This window comes from Malaclemys terrapin, chromosome 2, assembly GCF_027887155.1.
Source record: "Malaclemys terrapin pileata isolate rMalTer1 chromosome 2, rMalTer1.hap1, whole genome shotgun sequence".
NCBI lineage: Eukaryota > Metazoa > Chordata > Testudines > Emydidae > Malaclemys > Malaclemys terrapin.
This window is the reverse complement of record NC_071506.1, coordinates 7,209,104-7,228,231: the sequence shown is the minus strand read 5'-3', so window position 1 is coordinate 7,228,231 and position 19,128 is coordinate 7,209,104. Positions and strand designations below refer to the sequence as shown.

General features: G+C 44.0%; 1 protein-coding gene across 5 annotated transcripts in view; it reads right to left on the bottom strand.

Annotated features, from left to right (window-relative positions):
• Positions 1-19,128, bottom strand: part of LOC128831951 (t-SNARE domain-containing protein 1-like) — a 699,719-nt gene that overhangs the window by 563,025 nt on the left and 117,566 nt on the right. The window contains exon 1 of one of the 5 annotated variants that reach the window (XM_054018911.1): positions 16,522-16,605. The exons of the other annotated variants lie outside the window; for them this stretch is intronic. The gene's annotated coding sequence lies outside the window, so the exon portion shown is untranslated. Of the gene's footprint in view, positions 1-16,521; positions 16,606-19,128 lie in introns of those variants that run through there. 5 annotated transcript variants of the gene reach the window in all.

The following is a 19,128-nucleotide window of genomic DNA, read 5'->3' as shown; positions in this document are numbered from 1 at the left end:
CATCAATTAGCCTGTCCTTAACCCACTTAACAGATGCTTTAATGATATTGGAGAGTACTAATTTTTTTATCAGAACATTGTGTGGTATTAAGTCAAACATATTATGAAGTCTAAATACATCTCTACCCCGATATAACGCGGTCCCCGGGAGCCAAAAAATCTCACCGCCTTATAGGTGAGACGTATTGGGTTCGGGCCGGTACGCCGTGCTGGACTGGACCGGCTTCCCCAGCGGTGATTTAAAGGGCCCGGGGCTCCACACGAATTCGGATAGAACACGGTAAAGCAGCGGGACTCAAGTAGTGCTTTAAAGGGCCTGGGTTATATCCAGATTCGTGTTATATCGGGTCGCGTTCTATCGGGGTAGAGGTGTATATTAAATCTATGCAGTTATCTTTTTCAACCAAATTTGTAATCTCCTCAAAGAATGAAATCAGGCTTGTTTGAAAAAAACTATTTTCCATAAAACCATGTTTACAGGCATTAACTTTATTTCTATCCTTTAATTCTTGAATCAGCTTTTCCATTTTTTTGACCAGGACTGATGACAGGCTAAGTGGCCTATAGTTACCTGGGCCAGCCTACTTATCCTTTTTGAATACTGGCATAACATTTGCACTCTTTCAGTCTTCTGGAATTTCCTTGGTATTCCAAGATTTAAAATTACATCAGTGATATAGAGATCTCCTCAGCCAGCTCTTTTAGGACTCTTTGGTACAAGTTATCCAGGGCTGCTGAGTTAGAGACGTTTATCCCTGGTAGATGTTATTTAACATTTTCCTTGGTTACTAATAGACTGGAAAGTACTTCATCATCCACATGTGGTAGAAATACAACATCCAACTTCTTTCCAAATATACAACAGAAATATTTATTGACCATTTTTGCCTTTTCTAATTTATTATGAACAACTTTACCATCTCCATCTAATAATGAGTCTATGCCACTGCTAGGATTTCTTTTGTTCACAATCAGAGGGGTAGCCGTGTTAGTCTGAATCTGTAAAAAGCAACAGAGGGTCCTGTGGCACCTTAAGACTAACAGAAGTATTGGGAGCATAAGCTTTCGTGCTTGCATCTGAAGAAGTGAGGTTCTTACCCACGAAAGCTTATGCTCCCAATACTTCTGTTAGTCTTAAGGTGCCACAGGACCCTCTGTTGCTTTTTGTTCACAATATAGTTAAAAATTCCTTTTATTTATCCTTAGCCCAGCCAGCCAGCCATGGATTTTTCCCTAATGTCTTTAGCATCCCTTATCAATTTTCTGTGATTCATATCTTCTCATTTATATCAATTGCTATTTCCCTTTTCCATTTGTTATATATTGTCTTTTTACTTCTAATTGCTGCCTTTGCTTTGCCACTGAACCAGGATGGGCTTTTAAGCCACAGTTGTCCTCTTTCTTGATTGTGGAATTGTGGCTTACTTGGCCATCTAATAAACTCTCCTTAAAGAGCTCACAATTTTCATTCACATTTTTCTGTCTCAATTTTTCCTGCTAGTCAACTTTCCTCAGAATTTTCCTCTGCTTTGGGAAATCAGCCCTTTTGAAGCACCAAGTATACACATAACTCACTGGGACTATCTTCTCTTTGCTCATATCAAATGTGATCAGGTCATGATCATTGGTCCCTCTACAACTTCCAGCCCAGAGATGACAGATTCATCTTTATCTGTCATAATGAGGTTCAAGATAGAGTTTCCTCATGTTGGGTGAAAAATCGTTTGTGTCAGAAAATCATCTATATTTTTTAGAAATTCTAAATAATGTTTTACTACTGCCTGCATGAGACCTCCAGCATATGTCTCCCAAACTGGAGTTCTACATAACAGAGTTTTTCTTTCCACACATTACAGAGAGGTGCTTAAGGAGTAACTCCTCCTGTTCTTTCGGTTGATTCAGTGGTCTATAACACAGCCCCGCCAATACCTCCTTCTTGGGTTTAGTTAGCACACTGATCTGTATGATCACGGGTGGCGTGTATCAAAGGCTAGGGGAGGCTGTGTCTCCCCAAACAGCCTTGCGCCCATGCTCCGCCCCTAGGCTCCCTCCTGCTTCTCACTGGCGCTCTGCGGCTCTTCCCCTGTGGCTGGAGCCCGGGGCTGGGGCTGGGGCTGGGGCTGGGACCAGCCTGCAGCCAGGAACTCTGGGTGGCTGGAGCCAGTACTTGTGCCGCCCGTCCACCCAGCGTTCTGGGGCTGGGGAGGGTGGGCACTGCCCGCCCGGCACTCTCAGGCTTAGGGGACCCACGACACCCACCCAGCACTCCAGGGCTTTGGGTTCTGGTGGGGGAAGGGAGGCGGGAGGGGCAGGGCCTCAGGCAGAAGGGGAAGGCTGGGCCAGTGGCTAGCCTCCCCAAGCCCATGGTTCACCCTCTGCCTATGTGTATGATTTCAAGATCCTGTTCTCCTGAGTTATCAGTGACTTTAAAACAAGTAACAGTGTCTTTAATGGAGAGTGTCAACGCCTCACACACACACCCTTCTTTATCAACTCTATCCTTCCTACACAGGTAATAACCAGTGATTCTGACATTCCAATTATGCAAATCATCCCACCAGGCTTCAGTAACACTAATTAGATCAAATTTCGGCTCATGCATGAGCCTTTCCCATTCCACTTGCTTGTTACATTCCGTTCTTCTGCACTAGCACAGTGTGACAGAGGGATATTTAAATTTCAAAAAAATCTTAATTTGTTTTAATTTAAATTCATGAAGATGCTTCTATTTTTGTGAATTAGTAAGTTTCTACCCTATGACATGCCTGGAAAGAGAACGAAAGAAAAGAGAAACACTCCTCTAAGTTGTGTGTTTTAACGGGCGGCCTCTTAACAAGATCTTGGGCATTAGGAACAAGCGAGCGCCAAATCTAGAACACGTAGGCTAAAAGGTGCTCCAGGATCAAATAATTAGGCTCTCAATCTGCCACCATAATCAACCCATGCTAAACTACAGCTGGGTACTTAGTCTACTCTCGCTGAAGATACAGAAAGGCATCAGTAACATGCCATCCTACAAAACACATCAACAGACTGACCAGGAATTGCTGTCCAGGAGAAAACAGACAACACAGCAGGTGGAAATTCAATGGAGAGACTCATACAACCCGCTACTTGTCCCTTGGGACTTTCAATTGGGAAGCATTAAAGGATCCCCAGGTACATTTTTCCTCCTCCCTAAGAAAGGACACGAGCCCTAGGGTCCTGGCCAAATTCCCACTTGGATAGTACCATTCAACCTCCCTAAAATTCCCACTCTGGAAAGTTTCCTATGTGAAACTGTTAGACAGTGTTTCTGTATGCTGTTAAACAGGTACTATACCCCATCCCAGAAGGGGCTGCATTTCAGCACTGGGCAAAGTATTTACTGTATATGTAACAAACCAAATTTTGCTCTCAAATACACTCATATAACCCCAACCAACTTTAGAATAGAAGATGCTCTAGAAATGTCCTCTAACTTTTATTTTTATTAGCAACTAGTCCCATTTCACGGTCTCGTAGTGTATGCACTGGGCTCCCACGTGGCCATCCAGGGGTCCAAAATGTCAGTTTTATCATTAAAAATCATTTCCAAATGCACTTTTCACAGTTTATTCACAGCAAAGAGTGGCTCCTTACTGAGTGAACTTTCAGTTCGTTTCAATGAGCAGAACTGGTTCAACATTTCCCATAAACTCCTGCATCCCTTCTACGTAATTCATACTTTGAATGGTTATTTCTTCCCATTGACAAACAAGAACACAATGTGTTGGGTTTCACTTTTATGCCTTTCAACAGGGTGAAAATGCTGTCTATGTATTTCATTCCAGAGGAAAAGTTGGAAGAACCAACAACTTGCCATAATTAAGGTTAGAAACATCAATTAAAAGTATCTCCAATTTATGATATTTTGTTTCTGCCAAGGACAAAACTGCTGTTTGTGTCTGTAATGGAAGAATTACAGATCCAGCCAGATGGAGAGTGCCATATAAATATAAAATTATTATTATTATTGAGGCTTTTATTCAGTTCAAGTGAACATACTGCGGCAGAATGGAAAGCTCCCTTAACGGTACGATCTATACAACGGCCTAGAAGCCAAAGATGGAAAAGATCTCATTAGGACATCAAATCCATCCATCGGGGGCCAGTGGAGCATTGTACCACTGGTCTATTCTCCATCACATTGTCAAGACCAGTTTTCAGTGTATCAAGGCTGGAGCTTCCATCACTTACATTGCAGGCAGGAAAACAGATTTATCTGAGAACTGTTACACATCAATTAAAAATCTGAGGACAAAAGAAAGAGGTAAGAAAGCAAGATGTGTTCATGCTTATGTAGCTTGCCTGCTTTGGAGCAGATCCAGGAAAATGCAGAGCACGCTCCTGGATCCCACAGACATCAATAGGAGCGGAGACACTTTTCCTTTAAACTTACCCAATGTCCTCCTTCCACTCTGTATCTCAGGATAAAAAGATAGAGCAGAGCAAATGAAAGCCAGCGTGTCCAAAAAATAATTTACTGGCATGCCCAGGTTTCCAGCCAATAGGACTGTGTGTAGCAATTATGTGTAATTTATTTAGTCACCAATAATTAGTCCCCTAACTGTGCCTCTGAGCTGAATCTGTATCGCCTCATGCGGAGTCTCTCATAAGGCGGCATCACAGAAGAATGAAGCAGCACCAACTTTAAAGTGGATTAATCAAAAAAACCAAATAACTTTGAATATTTCACAGCCGCTACGGACAACTTAATCTTGAGCAGTTTTAGCTTAATGGCTTGAGTACTAGCAGGTTAACCATGTACTGCGGATTGTCAAGAAGGCACTTCCAGATGCTGCCAGTTGGGTTCCATCCAAGATCACAGAACAATTTAGCCTCTGTAAGTGCCCCCATCTGAGCTGTACAAGCAATCAGACTCTCTCCCTCGCTCCCTCTCATCTTCGGTCATAAGGGAGGCTTCAAGCCAAAGGGAACGGGAAGGGGGAGGAGGAGCACATTCTAGCTGTGCTCTTCCTATTTCACTAATTGGTTGCATTTATGGAATCACATTTCGCATTAAAAGAGCCAGTCGGCTGTAATGAGATTCTCCAGCATCCTCCCACAATTGGACAGGAACAACTGGGTGTTTTTTCTGGGGTTTTTTGAGACAGAACAAGTCTAATATATTACACATTTAAAAAAAGAAAAGAAAAAAGGGGTTTTGTAATACAATTGTAACATCTAAGCCAACTTATTACTGAGCGGTAGGGGACAGGGACAAAAAGAACAGACGCTCTGCAGCACATTGCAGATAATAAAAAGTCTTGTTATTCTTCAGTGTTTGCCTAGTGCAGTTCCACTCTGAATAGCTACCATTAAGTTTGATGTAAGCAATGCTTACCTTGCTGGGCACAAGTTATGTTGGCTGGAACACTAGACAAATGACGTAAGATGATTCCAGATTTTGGCCAATACGCTATATAGACAAAGCTTGGCAGTGCTCTGATTTGAAAAGAAACATCTGAGAACATATGGAATTCCTTTGTACAGGTGAGTGTCTCAGAACATACAGCTATTTGAGCACTAATAAGTCACCCAACCCCGCTGGTTACAGAAAACTCTGGAGGGGCATCCGGTAACACAAGAGGGACTATGTAAAAATAACACCATCTTACCAAATGTATCTGCTCCCTGTGTGTCACAGAGTCAGCACCACTACCTTTCCTGACCCAAAACAAGATCCAACTCCCATTAGCGCTGCAAAAGCCGATGCCACTACAGGGAACAGTGAGATGAGAGTCTGTTCTGCCTCACACTTCATCAAAAGAACTGTCAAGCTCCATTCTGACTGCTGAATCTTTATCACCGGTAACAACGTACAACAGAAAGAGCAACCAGTTCTCCAGATTCCAGACTGAGTTCGCAGCACTGCTAGTTAGGGAAAAAAACAAAAATCAGTTTTTTTGTGTATAGTAAACTGAGCACATTGGGACAACATTGAGAGAAGAAATATTGGACCCTATGCCACCATGTCATTTGTAGAGTCACTTTTCTGATTACAACTGTACTTTAAATGGCAGTTTTAAAGGTTACTGAAGTCCCCCTTTAGCCATATAGTCTTAAATGAACTTTGAAGAAACACAAAATACATGCACAAACAACCCACTGAGAAGCCACAAGTTGAGGACAAAACTTCTGGATGAATACTGCAAAAAGTTTTCCACAAATAAACTTGATTTTTTAAAGGGCTGGCCACTGGCTGGGCCTGCATTCTTAAAGCATTTGCTTTCCATGAATATTCTAGCAAATGAGTTGACTGGCAGGAATATCTGAAGCAGTGAATCGTCAGTGATTATTGCAGAATATTCTAATTCACGACTGAGAGCATTTTTACCAGAACCTTGATTTAGACAGCAAGACTTCATCGACTCAGGGAACAGAAGTATATCATATGACCTGCATTTCCAAGCAAAATGGCTCTCTTTTCAAATACTGATAACATGCATTGCCAATAGGGCTACACTTCAAGATTGCAGTGTGTGCCTGTTTTTGCCCCTCTAACAGCCTATCTGACCTTTTGCCCTTCAGCAGCAAGTTTAATGTAAAATGCAGATGTAATCTTTATTCGTCTAAAGCCTTGTCTACACTGCCACTTTACAGGGCTGAAACTTTCTCGCTCAGGGGTGTGAAAAAACACCCCCCTGAGCGCTGCAAGTTTCAGCGCTGTAAAGTGGCCGTGTAGACAGTGCACCCGCACTGGAAGCCGTGCTCCCAGAGCTGGGAGCTACTCCTCTCGTAGGGGTGGGGTTTTTTTTACAGCGCTGGGAGAGCTCTCTCCCAACACTGGTGCCGCGACTACACAGCCATGTAAAAGCGCTGCCGCATGACTCACGAGAAAAGCTCAGCATGTGATTCCCTCTGCCGATTCCACGCACAACCACCAAACGAGAACATCCAGCAGACCGCTCACATTGTGTATCTATATATATAGCCATGACATTTTAAATTTGCTAATTGATTTTAAAGGGGAAAACTAATCTTTTAAACTATTGGCAGATGAAAAGCTTTTTAGTGCTGTTGACTTTTTTTTTTTTTTTTTTTAAAGGCCTAGTTTTAAAACTGCAAGTTTGCCATGGACAGACTCCAGTAGGGAGGTAAGTGCCTTTCACTTGGAAGTTTTTTTCCTCCTTTTGAAAGAAAGAAGAAAAGAAAGAATGAACAAACTTACCTTACAATGTCTTTTAAACTGCCTGACCTCTACGGCTTTGAGTACAGCATATCTGATTCGCTTATGCCTAGTGCGCAGTCCCATAGTGGACTTACTGCTCAAAAGCATCATTAAAATAATTATTACTGATCAAAACAGCAGCTTCATGGACAGAGCTAAGAAATGCCTTGAAAAACTCCTCTCTCTTTCCTTTATATCACCATTCATTGAGCACTCAGGGGAATTAAATCTAATTACTGGAGTTTTTAATTTATACAGACATTGTGTCCCATCCCAAAGGTGACTGCAACTCTGGGATGAGGAAAAGTAAATATATTTAGATTTTGGTATTTAGCTATTCTAATGGAAGACTAGAGCCATACCTGTATACAAATTTGTAATTCTTTAAAGCAGTTTGAATCTTGAAAAAAGGCACTATATGTTAATACTCGCATCCAAATAAAGCAGTCATTTGCTTATTATCAATGACTTTTCAATTGCTCCATATTTGGGGGTCTCGGCCGTGCTTTCCTCAATGAGTGTCTGTTCTAGGCACTATCGAATCATCACTCCCTCTAGGAACAGCAGAAATTGACCATAAAAGGAACGCAGTGATCAGAACTATCATTTGGCTGGAAAATTAAGCAGATTGCTTCTCAGGAATATATTTGGAGCCAAACTTTCACATTTAGCCACATGCAATGGCATGCATCCATTTGTATGCACTCAAGGCCTCATTCAAAGCCTACTGAAGTGGATGGGTTATTGTTGTTATTTATTATTTGTACTTCCATAGCACCTAGTTGCCCTCACCCAAACTCAAGATTTATCAGAGCTGCGTATTTTCAATACTACTTCATAGTGCAGAATCCTGTTGAATGAGAAAGTATGACATGTCCAAACTGTCTTCATTCCATACAACCTGCCTCAGAAAAATCCTCCGTATCTTTTGGCCCGGAACAATCTCAAATCCAGATCTATTGACACAGTGCAGCCAAGAGGATCTGAGCACCATCATTGCCAGGAAGCTTTGGAGATGGATTGGCCATGTGCTTCGGATGGAAACTGATTCCATAACCAGAGTAGCAATCAGATGGACACCTGAAGGCATGCAAAAACGAGGCCGCCCGAAAACAACATGGCGAAGAGCTGTGGAAGCTGAGCTGAAAAACCTGGGGCACAGCTGAGGAACCATTGAAAGACTTGCCAGAAACAGACGGGGGTGGAGGAGCTACAGTGCTGCCCTAAACACCAGAGATGTAATGGGAACATGTCCCGGGTGGGGGTCAGCTCCCCAACTTCACCACCCACAGGCAACACAAGCACTCCCCTCTGGGCCTGGAGGTCCCACTGTCTACAGGTTAGCTATAGGCTCAATCCAATTCTCACATCTTCCGAGTGTCTCCCTGGACTGTCCAGCCCTGTTCCACTGGACTCTTGCCACATTCACGGATTCTCTGTGTCTCAAGAAACAGGATTTACCAGTTCCACCTCTGACCACCGCTCCACTGAACACACAGCACCCTAATACGTTTACAGTGAAATCACACACAAGCTTATCTAACAAAGCACAGAGATTCAAGTAACAGCAAGTAGAAGTATTGGAAACAAACGGTCACATAGGAACCGAAATCATAACACACATTCTAGAGCCTAGACTTAATTAACTAGATATGCTCATCTCTTGTAGAGTAATGCTCACCCAAAACTGCTGCAGTGCTTTTGACCCTCCTTTCATGAGATAGACATGCTGTCAGCTTGCGTCCTAGGTGAAGGACTCATGTTTCTTTGCCCCTTAAGATATACCAGTACAATCCTTTGTCTTTATTCATAAACAGAACCCCCTCAGCCTTCCCCCGCCCTACTGTTTGTTTCAACTTGTAGATTTCCTTTCTTGTACATTTCACCTGCGACTCAGTATGCAAGTAGGCATACATTATGAGGCATACAATACAGAAATGACCAGACAGGAAGATAGGTGTTTTACCTCCCACCTGAAAGAAACTGTGACCCAAAGAACCTCTGAATGCCAATTGACAAGGGGGTGCAGGAGGTTACAGGAATTTCCTGAGTCTGGTATATATTCCAGTTCACCAAAGAGTGCCATGTGAGGTTTCAATAAAAGCTGGTATCACACTAGTCTTCAATATCATTGTGAAACACATGCACAGACACGGTGTAAGAATTATGTATATATACTGAAAATATGTTCTTAAAGTTTGCATCTGAGGGGCTGGTCACCAGCAAAGTTGAAAAGCTGGTTTTCTGTCAGGCAAGAGATATTTACCCTTCTACCTGTTTACATGTATATTGAGTATTGGCTCATTCACAGTGGGTCTCCTAACACAACTCTCAACTGATGCAAATGAAGGACTGTAAGAACTACAAAAAAACCTAGCAAGAAGGAGGAAAGAGTTGGGGAGCAAACCATATCTTGAGGTGCACTGCAAAGGTTTGCTTTATTATATTGGGGGGGCAGAGAAGACACGTGGGCATCCCTCACTTAGGAGGTAAAGAGACAGTGGATTTGTTTCATGAACGTGGGATCTCATATGGAGATATCCTATTTCAACCAGGCTTGGCTGAAAATGCTGGAGAAGACTTTGGTGAGATAGAATCATAGAACTGGAAGGGACCGCGAGAGGTTATCTAGTCCAGTCCCCTGCACTCAAGGCAGGACTAGGTATTATCTAGACCATCCCTGGCAGGTGTTTGTCCAACCTGCTCTTAAAAATCCCCAGTGATGGAGATTCCACCACCTCCCTAGACAATTTATTCCAGTACTTCTGACAGTTAGAAAGTTTGTCCTAATGTCCACCTTAAACCGCCCTTGCTGAAATTTAAGCCCATTGCTTCTTGTCCTATCCTCAAAGGTTAAGAAGAACATTTTTTGTTCCTCCTCCTTGTAACAATCTTTTATGTACTTGAAAACTGTTATCATGTCCCTCTCAGTCTTCTCTTCTCCAGACTAAACAAACCCAATTTCTTCAATCTTCCCTCATAGGTCATGTTTTCTAGACCTTTCATCATTTTTGCTGCTCTTCTCTGGAGTTTCTCCAATTTGTCCAAATCTTTCCTGAAATGTGGCGCCCTGAACTGGACACAATACTGAGGCCTAATGAGCCCGGAGTAGAGTGGAAGAATTACTTCTCGTGTCTTGCTTATAACACTCCTGCTAATACATCCCAGAATGATGTTTGCTTTTTTTGCAACAGCGTTATACTGTTGACTCATATTTAGCTCGTGATCCACTATGACCCCCAGATCCCTTTCCGCTACAGATAAGCTTCTTTAGACAGGAGATTAACCTTTTATTTAAATTTAGTCTCTAGAAAGTGTGTTACGGTTTTGTTTTATATCTAACCATTTGTTTCCAATATTATTACTTACCATTACTTGAATCTAGTCTTTGATAATCAACTTATTCTAATTTTCACTATATTTCAGTGCTGTGGTGGTCATGTGTGAATCTTACAAGCTGGTATTTACTGTTAGTTTCAGAACAGCAGGCCTGGTAATTCTGAGTGTTCAGTGAATAAAGGGCTGGACACTGGAGGCAACGCTCCAACTATCCACTGGTCAGCGTGTGCTCATCACTGCCCGTACAAAGAGAGCGAGGCCTGCAGAGGCCTGGAAGGCAGGGTTTCTGCTGCCAGCGGCTGGCAGATTCAGGGAGGCAGAGCAGGGACAGACAAGATTTGCTCACGCTAAGGGCAGCTGGGTACCAGGGCATCCCAGGAACGTTTCCCAGGCATGGTTCACCTGCTTGAACTCCAAGAACATAATTTTAACATAGACACATAGCTCCCTAAATAGTATCCACACACCCATTTTGCAATGGTTATGACAACCAGTGAGGCACTGGCTCCCAGTAGAGCCCTCACATGCCACCCTTCAGTGAACTATTTCACATACACCCAACCCAAGGGATGCCTGTAAAATCCTATGCAACCCCGTCCTCTGCCAGCTGGCATCAAGGGGTGCCTGGGTCACTGTGCTATGCACTGGTCAGACAATGCACAAAGTGACAATCCCCGTCCCAAGCAGTTTACAATCTAAGTATGAGACAAGAGATGGATACACACAAACAGGGGAGTACAAGAAAACAATGAGACAGTACCGGTCAGCATGACAGGCAGTGGTCTCTGCACAGCAACAACCTAACCATTGTCATGTTCTTTGCAGGTGTCATGGCAAAGGAGAGCTTGAAGGTCTCCTTCGATTAATTTCAAATGGCTTGGGATCAGGCCCTGAGCGTGAGCACACCCAGATCAGGCATTTGTTGCAAGCACATGGCCAATTAGGCATCTAACTGAACATAGACACACAAACATACCTTAATTGCATGCACGTGCACACACACAATATGTGTGCACCTAAATGAGCCATGCAACCGCATGCACACAATCAACTTTGTAGACAACTTTGTTGGTTATTCTAACCAGCTACTTCGACAATCCCATACACACTTCCATGCAGTTACTCTCACAAGTATACACAATGGGCCAAGGACACCAGATGATCACAAAATCCCTCCCTGCCCCTTGGCATGGCATTGCACAAGCGGGTGTGCTACAGATGGGTCCGGCTACATGTGCAGCATCCAATCTTGGCCCCTGTCTGACACACAACATTGCAGTAGTCGGACCATGAGCTTGACAGCTCCCACTTGCTTACCTGAGATCTTGAGCATCCGACTTAAAACAGATTCTTGTTTTTAATCCTTTTCCCCATTCCCAGCTCTAGCCCCGACTGACATGACACTCCAGCCACAGCAAAAGACACCCTACAATGCAGGCAGGAAAATAGGAGGATGGGTAAAACTAATGCCAGGCCAGGAATGGCTGCCTGTGGGCTGATGAACATAAGTCCATTAAATACAAAAGACAGAGATAGCATCGAGTTTTTGCTGGGCTGTCAAACAAAACTAGTATCATGATGAACTCACTGAGGAAGGGAATTTCAGGACAGGCAGGGAACAATCCAGGTGGATTCTGCTAGGGTCAGATCCTCATTTCCTCAAGATACCCGTAGAACCCCCTTTCCCTTTTATTACTGTTATAATGGACTCCTATTGCTGTTCGCACTGCTCTCTCTTTAGTTCTCTCCCAGGAGACACTGATCCCTAAACAGTTTCATTTTCTTTTCTCACTGGGACCTATTCATGCGCTAACAGTCTGGCAGTGGATGCAAAGCTGAAGGCAGACAGAGGGAGGGAAGGAGCAGAGAAAAAACACACAGAAAGCAAGAAGAGCCCCATGACCTCTCTTGTAAGGAGAGATGCTTTCTGCCCTTGCACTGCTGCTGCTGATTCCGCCCCCCCCACACCTCCTGGCCCCCCAGACAATGGATGAGAGAAGTAACAGACACTGCTTTTACGTGAGGCTTCACAGTTTCAGGAAGCTCTAAACATTAATTAATCCTCATTATATCGCTGTGTGGCAGGTATTATCCCCATATGAGAGGGGGGAAACTGAGGCACAAAGTGGCTAAGTGTCTTGCCCAGGATAGTCAGGGGTCCAGCCTGGAACCCAGGAGTCCTGCCTCCATTTCCCCCGTTCTAATCATTACGCACTATGTCTGCTGAGTAACCGTTTGTACTGCAACGATGGCTGTCGTCTTTCCTTGTCCACAAACTGGTGGGCAAACTAACACCTCCTAGTGCTCTGAAAAAGAAGATCTTGCAGTGTTTATTTCCTCCCAGCAAACCAATGGGGAAGAGGCACAAACACACTCTTAAAGCTAAGGAGTCAGGATTTTTACACGACCGTCTAATATTACAGCAGACCTGGGAGCCAACGGAGATTAATGGGTAATAAATGGAAATTATTTTAGGCAGCATGGGGCATCTATAACTGCATTACAGTAATACAGATAATAATAATACTTCCCCCACGCCCAGCTCTTCAACAGTCGATCTGCCAACTCTACAATAATCCAAGCCTCCCCCTCTGGACCATGACACCAGAGACCAAAAGAACATTAATCAGATTTGTTCCGTCATTACAAGAACGGGGGGGGGAGGGAAAAAATCATCCAAATCAGAGAGGACCTAATGGTTTGCATCTAATCTGCTTCAATACATGCCTCCCTTTCCGCATGGATAGTTCAGGATTGCTCCCTTTGGTGTTTCCTGCAATGCTTCGTCCAGTGGACGTGGAAGTGTCCCCAGCAATGGGGTATTCCACCAGTTCCTCCAAGGAGATCACTGCGCTGCAAGACGTAGATCTGACATTTTAATCAACCCTAAGCCTCCGTACACAACCACTGCCTTCAGACATGAAAAGCACAAAGTGCTCTCCTAAACATCATGGAGGTTAAGATTTACCCAGTTTCTACAAGCAATTATCCAAGAAAGCTTCTCCTCCAGGGATGATAAACACCATAAATGGGGTTATTTTCTGATATTTCACTTGTGATCTCCAGAGAAAGAAAACTGCTGCCTTACTTCTCTTAAAAAGCCAGCAATATGCAACTGAGACAGGAGGGGATATGAGGTGTAGGGAGGGAGTGGCAGGAGATGCTGAATTTAATGGCAGCCTATTCACAAAATATGAGGGCACTTTCGACATGAACGTAATAGAAGCAGACAGCTCTGGGGTTAACTGATCAAAATAATTTTAGGAGCCTTTTTGTAACGGCAATGAATTAGACAGCAGTGCTTGTGAGCTATAATGGGATTGATGCAGCTGTTCTTTCAGCATAGCTCCGCTGGTCCTAACAAACAGAGACATATGGAACTCTTCTGGGCAACTATAAATGAGCATTTTTCAAAATAATAAAATGAAATCAAAACGCCGAGAGGAGAGTTAACTTTAATTATTGCATTTGGGGTAATTTTTCATCTTGTGCTTATCACTTCACCGGCTGGAAGGGTTGGGTTTTACTGGTAAATGTTAGTTCACCCCGTGCACACACAAACCAATTAATAAAATATTTCCATTGATAATAATCAGAATGTATAGACAGGCAAAGAAGGAAACATGCTGCTTGGGAACTTGGTGGAATGTGAGTTAAGGATAATTATTTTGTATATTTTGACATGTGATGACAATTTTTGAATCTTTTGGTATACGACCATTACATAATTATTGTCAGATCCCCTCATTGCGTGACCTTCCCAAAAAACGTCCTGCAACTGCAAAAATGTAAATCGATTTAAAATGCTGTAAAATAAACATTGATATTATCAACTGAAATTATTAAAACTTGCATTCTGCCAAACCTAATTCCAAAGAAGTACACTGAAAGTTATGCCTCTTTACATTACAGAGGGTCTTTGAGCCCAACAGATCTCAAAGTGGTTTATACAGTATATAGGGATAGGATGGCCTCATAACTAACACATGGAGCCTCTGAATGATTTGGAAAATGTCCTACATTCTGTACCTCAGTTTCCCCATCTATAAAACACATGGGAATAATACTGACCTACCTTATAGCAAAGCAGTTTGAGATTCTATGATGAGAGGAAGCACAAATCATTACTGCGATACATGTACTGGAATAAGGTTGCCACTGAAATGCAGCCACCCTTGGGGTAAAGGTAACAGTCAGATGGTCAACTGGCAAACAGAACATGACACAACATTTTGGGAAGTGGGGGAACTTTCAACCTAAGACACCGCAGCAAACCCACATTGTTACAAATGGTGCCACTGGATCTTCCGTAGTGACAACGTGCAAAACTAACCTCAGATTTTACGGTTGCGCCATACGATCCATGCACAGAACTCAATTCATCTACCTCCCGAAGATGAAGAGGTGGGTTGACCCAGCCAGAATGCATGCCTGTGACGCGCTATCAGACTGCCCAGGATGGAAAGAAACCCTTTGAAGTAAACATGAGCTGCCTTCGAAAGCAGAGACGATTCTGTGGCATACAGACATGATGGCTCAGACAAAGACACTGTCCAGTAGTATAGTATGATTGGCTTTTTCGGTCTTAAAAGAAGAGATGACTTAGACGGCAAACTGTTTGGGGCAGGAAACATTTTTACACGTGGACGCATGTACACAGTTGGGGCAGAAAGTCCCGTAGGGCTGCCGGCAGAGCGATTTGAGAAACGAACAAAAAGGTTTGTAAAACGTGTTGGGTTTTTTTTTCCTATTTTGAGACCTCAACGTGAACATTTTCAAAACAGGTTTTAAAAGTCAAAACATGATCGGAATTTCTCATTTACCAAGATCCCAATGTTCAGTAAAGCATGTAAAATGTAGATCACCATTTTGCGAAAGAGGAGCTATAACGTTTCTTATTTTTTTTTAAGTCAACATTTAGTTTTCAAAAAGGGCAATTTCCAAAGAAAAAACTTTAAATTTGAAAAATATCAACCAGCTCTGAATTTCACATCCTACCACAATGCAATACAGTAACAAGCAGCAACATCCACCCAATGGAACTTGCCTCCTCACCCACCATGCGAGGAGTTTGCTGCTGTGACAATAATCTGTGACCTTCGGCTCCAACTGGATTTCAATTGGACTATTCAGACAGTGTTTTTGAGTTACCCACGTGGGTAATTGGGTCACACTTTGTATTAAGGGTTCGTTCATTAATCATTAATAAATGATTGATCTATTATTAGTCTCCCGCAGGTCAAGATGTTGCTTCTAACCATGGCATATAACAGTCTACCATACCTTGGACTGATGTGCTTATACCCATGTGTAACTGCTGCTGCTCATGTCAGTAACATATGTGACAGACCCAGACCAGTGGGGTACAGGAGTCTGGTAGAGGGCAACTATACTGGTCACTGGATGAGTAGTTTTCTGTTCCCTGAGTGACCAAAGCAGGAGCTGCACTTGAGTAATCAGGAATCTGCTAGAACCAGTTAAGGCAGGCAGGCTGATTAGGACACCTGGAGCCAATTAAGAAGAAGCTGCTAGAATCAATTAAGGCAGGCTAATCAGGGCACCTGGGTTTTAAAAAGGAGCTCACTTCAGTTTGTGGTGTGAGTGTGAGGAGCTGGGAGCAAGAGGGTGTGCTGCTGGAGGACTGAGGAGCACAAGCGTTATCAGACACCAGGAGGAAGGTCCTGTGGTGAGAATAAGGAAGGTGTTTGGAGGAGGCCATGGGGAAGTAGCCCAGGGAGTTGTAGCTGTCATGCAGCTGTTACAGGAGGCACTATAGACAGCTGCAGTCCACAGGGCCCTGGGCTGGAACCTGGAGTAGAGGGTGGGCCCGGGTTCCCCCCAAACCTCCCAATTGACCTGGACCGTGGATTCTTCCAGAGGGGAAGGTCTCTGGGCTGTTTCCCAACCTACATGGTGAATCTCTGAGGCAAGAAAATCTGCCAGTAAGTGCAGGACCCACCAAGATGGAGGAGGAACTTTGTCATACATACTATATCAGGAAGAGAAGGAGGATGGTCCAGTGGGTACGAAGCCCTCCAAGTACAATTCCTGCCTCTGCCATGTGTGGCCTGGGGAAAGGCTCTCTGTTCCTCAGTTTCTCATCTGGAAAAGGGGGATAACACCTCACAGTGGTGTTGTGAGGATAAAGACATTAAAGACTGTGAGGTGCTGTGATACAGCCCCTCTAAGTATCTAAGACAGGTGGATAACATTCTTAAGGAACCCTTTACAAACCACAGAGAGATACTTCATATTAAGTCAGGGGTTCTCAAACTGGGGGTTGGGACCCCTCAGGGGGTTGAGGTAATTATATGGGGGGGGCGGTTGTGAGCCTCCACCACAAATCCTGTTTTGCTTCCAGCATTTATAATAGTGTTAAATAAAAAAGTGTTTTTAATTTATAAAGGGGGGGGGGGTCACACTCAGAGGCTTGCTATGTGAAAGGGGTCACCAGTACAAACGTTTGAGAACCCCTGTATTAAGTGTTACCTTAAGTGCTTGCAGGACTGGGGCCAGTGCGATTCTGGAGGAAACATGTCCCAAACATACATCAGAATTCAGCAGACTCCTTGATAATGGGAAATTCCTCTCTCCATTAGCAAGCAGGATTGCAAGCACCTGAAACAGAGGCTCATGACCTGTGTTGTCAGCTAATCCATCCCACCCAAACACCAGAATGGGAATGTTCCCGACAGTCCCATTCCCACTGCTTAGGCAAGTTCAGTTTGCAATAACTCAAGCTATGGTGCGGCCATGACCTCCCTGGGGAGATTATTCCGCAGCCTTACAGATCTCATTGTGAGATCATATTTTCCCCACTCTAATCATCAGAGAAATTTGACAGCTACAGAAATGTAATAAGCCCACCAGTCTGATTTTATATATATTCTGGATTGAAAAAGATGAAAGGCTACTTAGTTAAGAGAGAAATAATTCTACCAGCCTCAATTTGCAGCCCGTGTGTACAGGGAGGGGAAACTAAAGGAGCTTATATTTCTCTTTGTAAGTTCAGAAACATAACCTAGGCACCAATGCCCAGCTGGCATCAGGGGGACAACACTGAAAAAGGCTAATAAAGACGTGTCAGACATCTAATGAAGAAAAAGTACTTGTGAGTTCATACAGCCTTTTACCAATGTGCCAGGTGAGAGGGTTGGGGGGAAGGAGAGACTGTCTGGTTATGAACCACACATCCAAGCAGCTGTCTAGTTTGGGGCCAATTGTGTTATTGCCTAATCTGACTGGAACGTAAGTGGAAACAGATTGCAATGAACAGTAAGTACATAGGAGCAATACCATAGTGAGCAATGTTAATTTCATTGTTACTGCCATATTTAGCCAGTTCGGGGGGTGGGGGATAGTCTACCTAGTCTCAATGCAGAAACAATGGGGCATGGTCAGGGGAAAATAGATGGTAGCAATTATTAATAAAAGAAATCTAAAATGATCACCCCACATTCCAATCCATCCCATAAAGCCATATCTTCTGAGAAGCCTTTCACTGTTAATCCAGCATAGAAAGTAAGTGCATTTCAGCAAAGGAAAATGTACTCTGTCTTGCAATTAGACAGTTGCATTCAGTAATGAGCAGCGCATACTGTGTGTCTGAATCTGCACCAGGTGCTTCTGTTCAACAGCGACTGCGCCAAGACCTGGTGTGCACTGATTTTGGACTTGAACGGTGTCAGCCTCACAAAAAAGCAGCGGTACTTGTGAGTTTCAGGACATTCTGAATGGCTGAAATCTCGTGCGATTTCAGTTGTAGCTGAACTGAAACACAGACCCCTTTTGGTCAGGCCGGAAACTTAGAACCAAAACGGAAGCAGTGAAGTTGAATCTGGGAATGCAGCACTGACCACCACTCACTCCCAAATTCAAAGGGATTCAGATTAGACAAGAGGCTCCATCAATTGCAGGATCCACTGGGGAGGGAGTGTTTTCATCCTCTATTATTTGGGACAGCGGTGAGCAGACTGTCAGGGCTATATAATTAGCAGAGCGCCCGCTAAACACAAATCTTTACATAGTTTAAAGGAAAACAAGAAGTAAGAATGCTTTTGTGGTTAAAGCAGAGGAGCTCAGCAAACAAGCATTCAGTTCCTGGCTTTGCCAGACATGTCCTGCGTGACCTGGGCCAAATCACTCCGGCCTTGATCCGCAATATCGATAAGCTTGTGCTGAACACCACTCATTTCAGTGAGGCATAAGCAGTGGTGAGCTGGAACTGGTTCGCACCGGTTCACAAGAACCGGTTGCTAAAATTAGATGCTGGTCGAGAACCGGCTGTTAAAGGGCCGGGCGGGTGGGCAAACAACTTTGGTCCGTGGGCTACATCCGGCCCACGGGACCGTCCTGTCCCCCACCTAAGCTCCAGGGCTGCTCCTGGACGCCGTGCACTGCGGCTCCGGGAGAGGGGGGAGGTGGGGGTAAGCGGCATGGTAAGGGACCGGGGGGTTGGATAAGGAGCAGGGAGTCCCAGGGACAGGGAGTGGGGGGACGGGGTTGGATGGGGCAGAGGTTCGGGGGGGGCGGTCAGGGGGTCTGTCGGGGTGGTGGTGGATGGGGTGGGGGCAGTCAGGGGACAGGGAGCAGGGTGA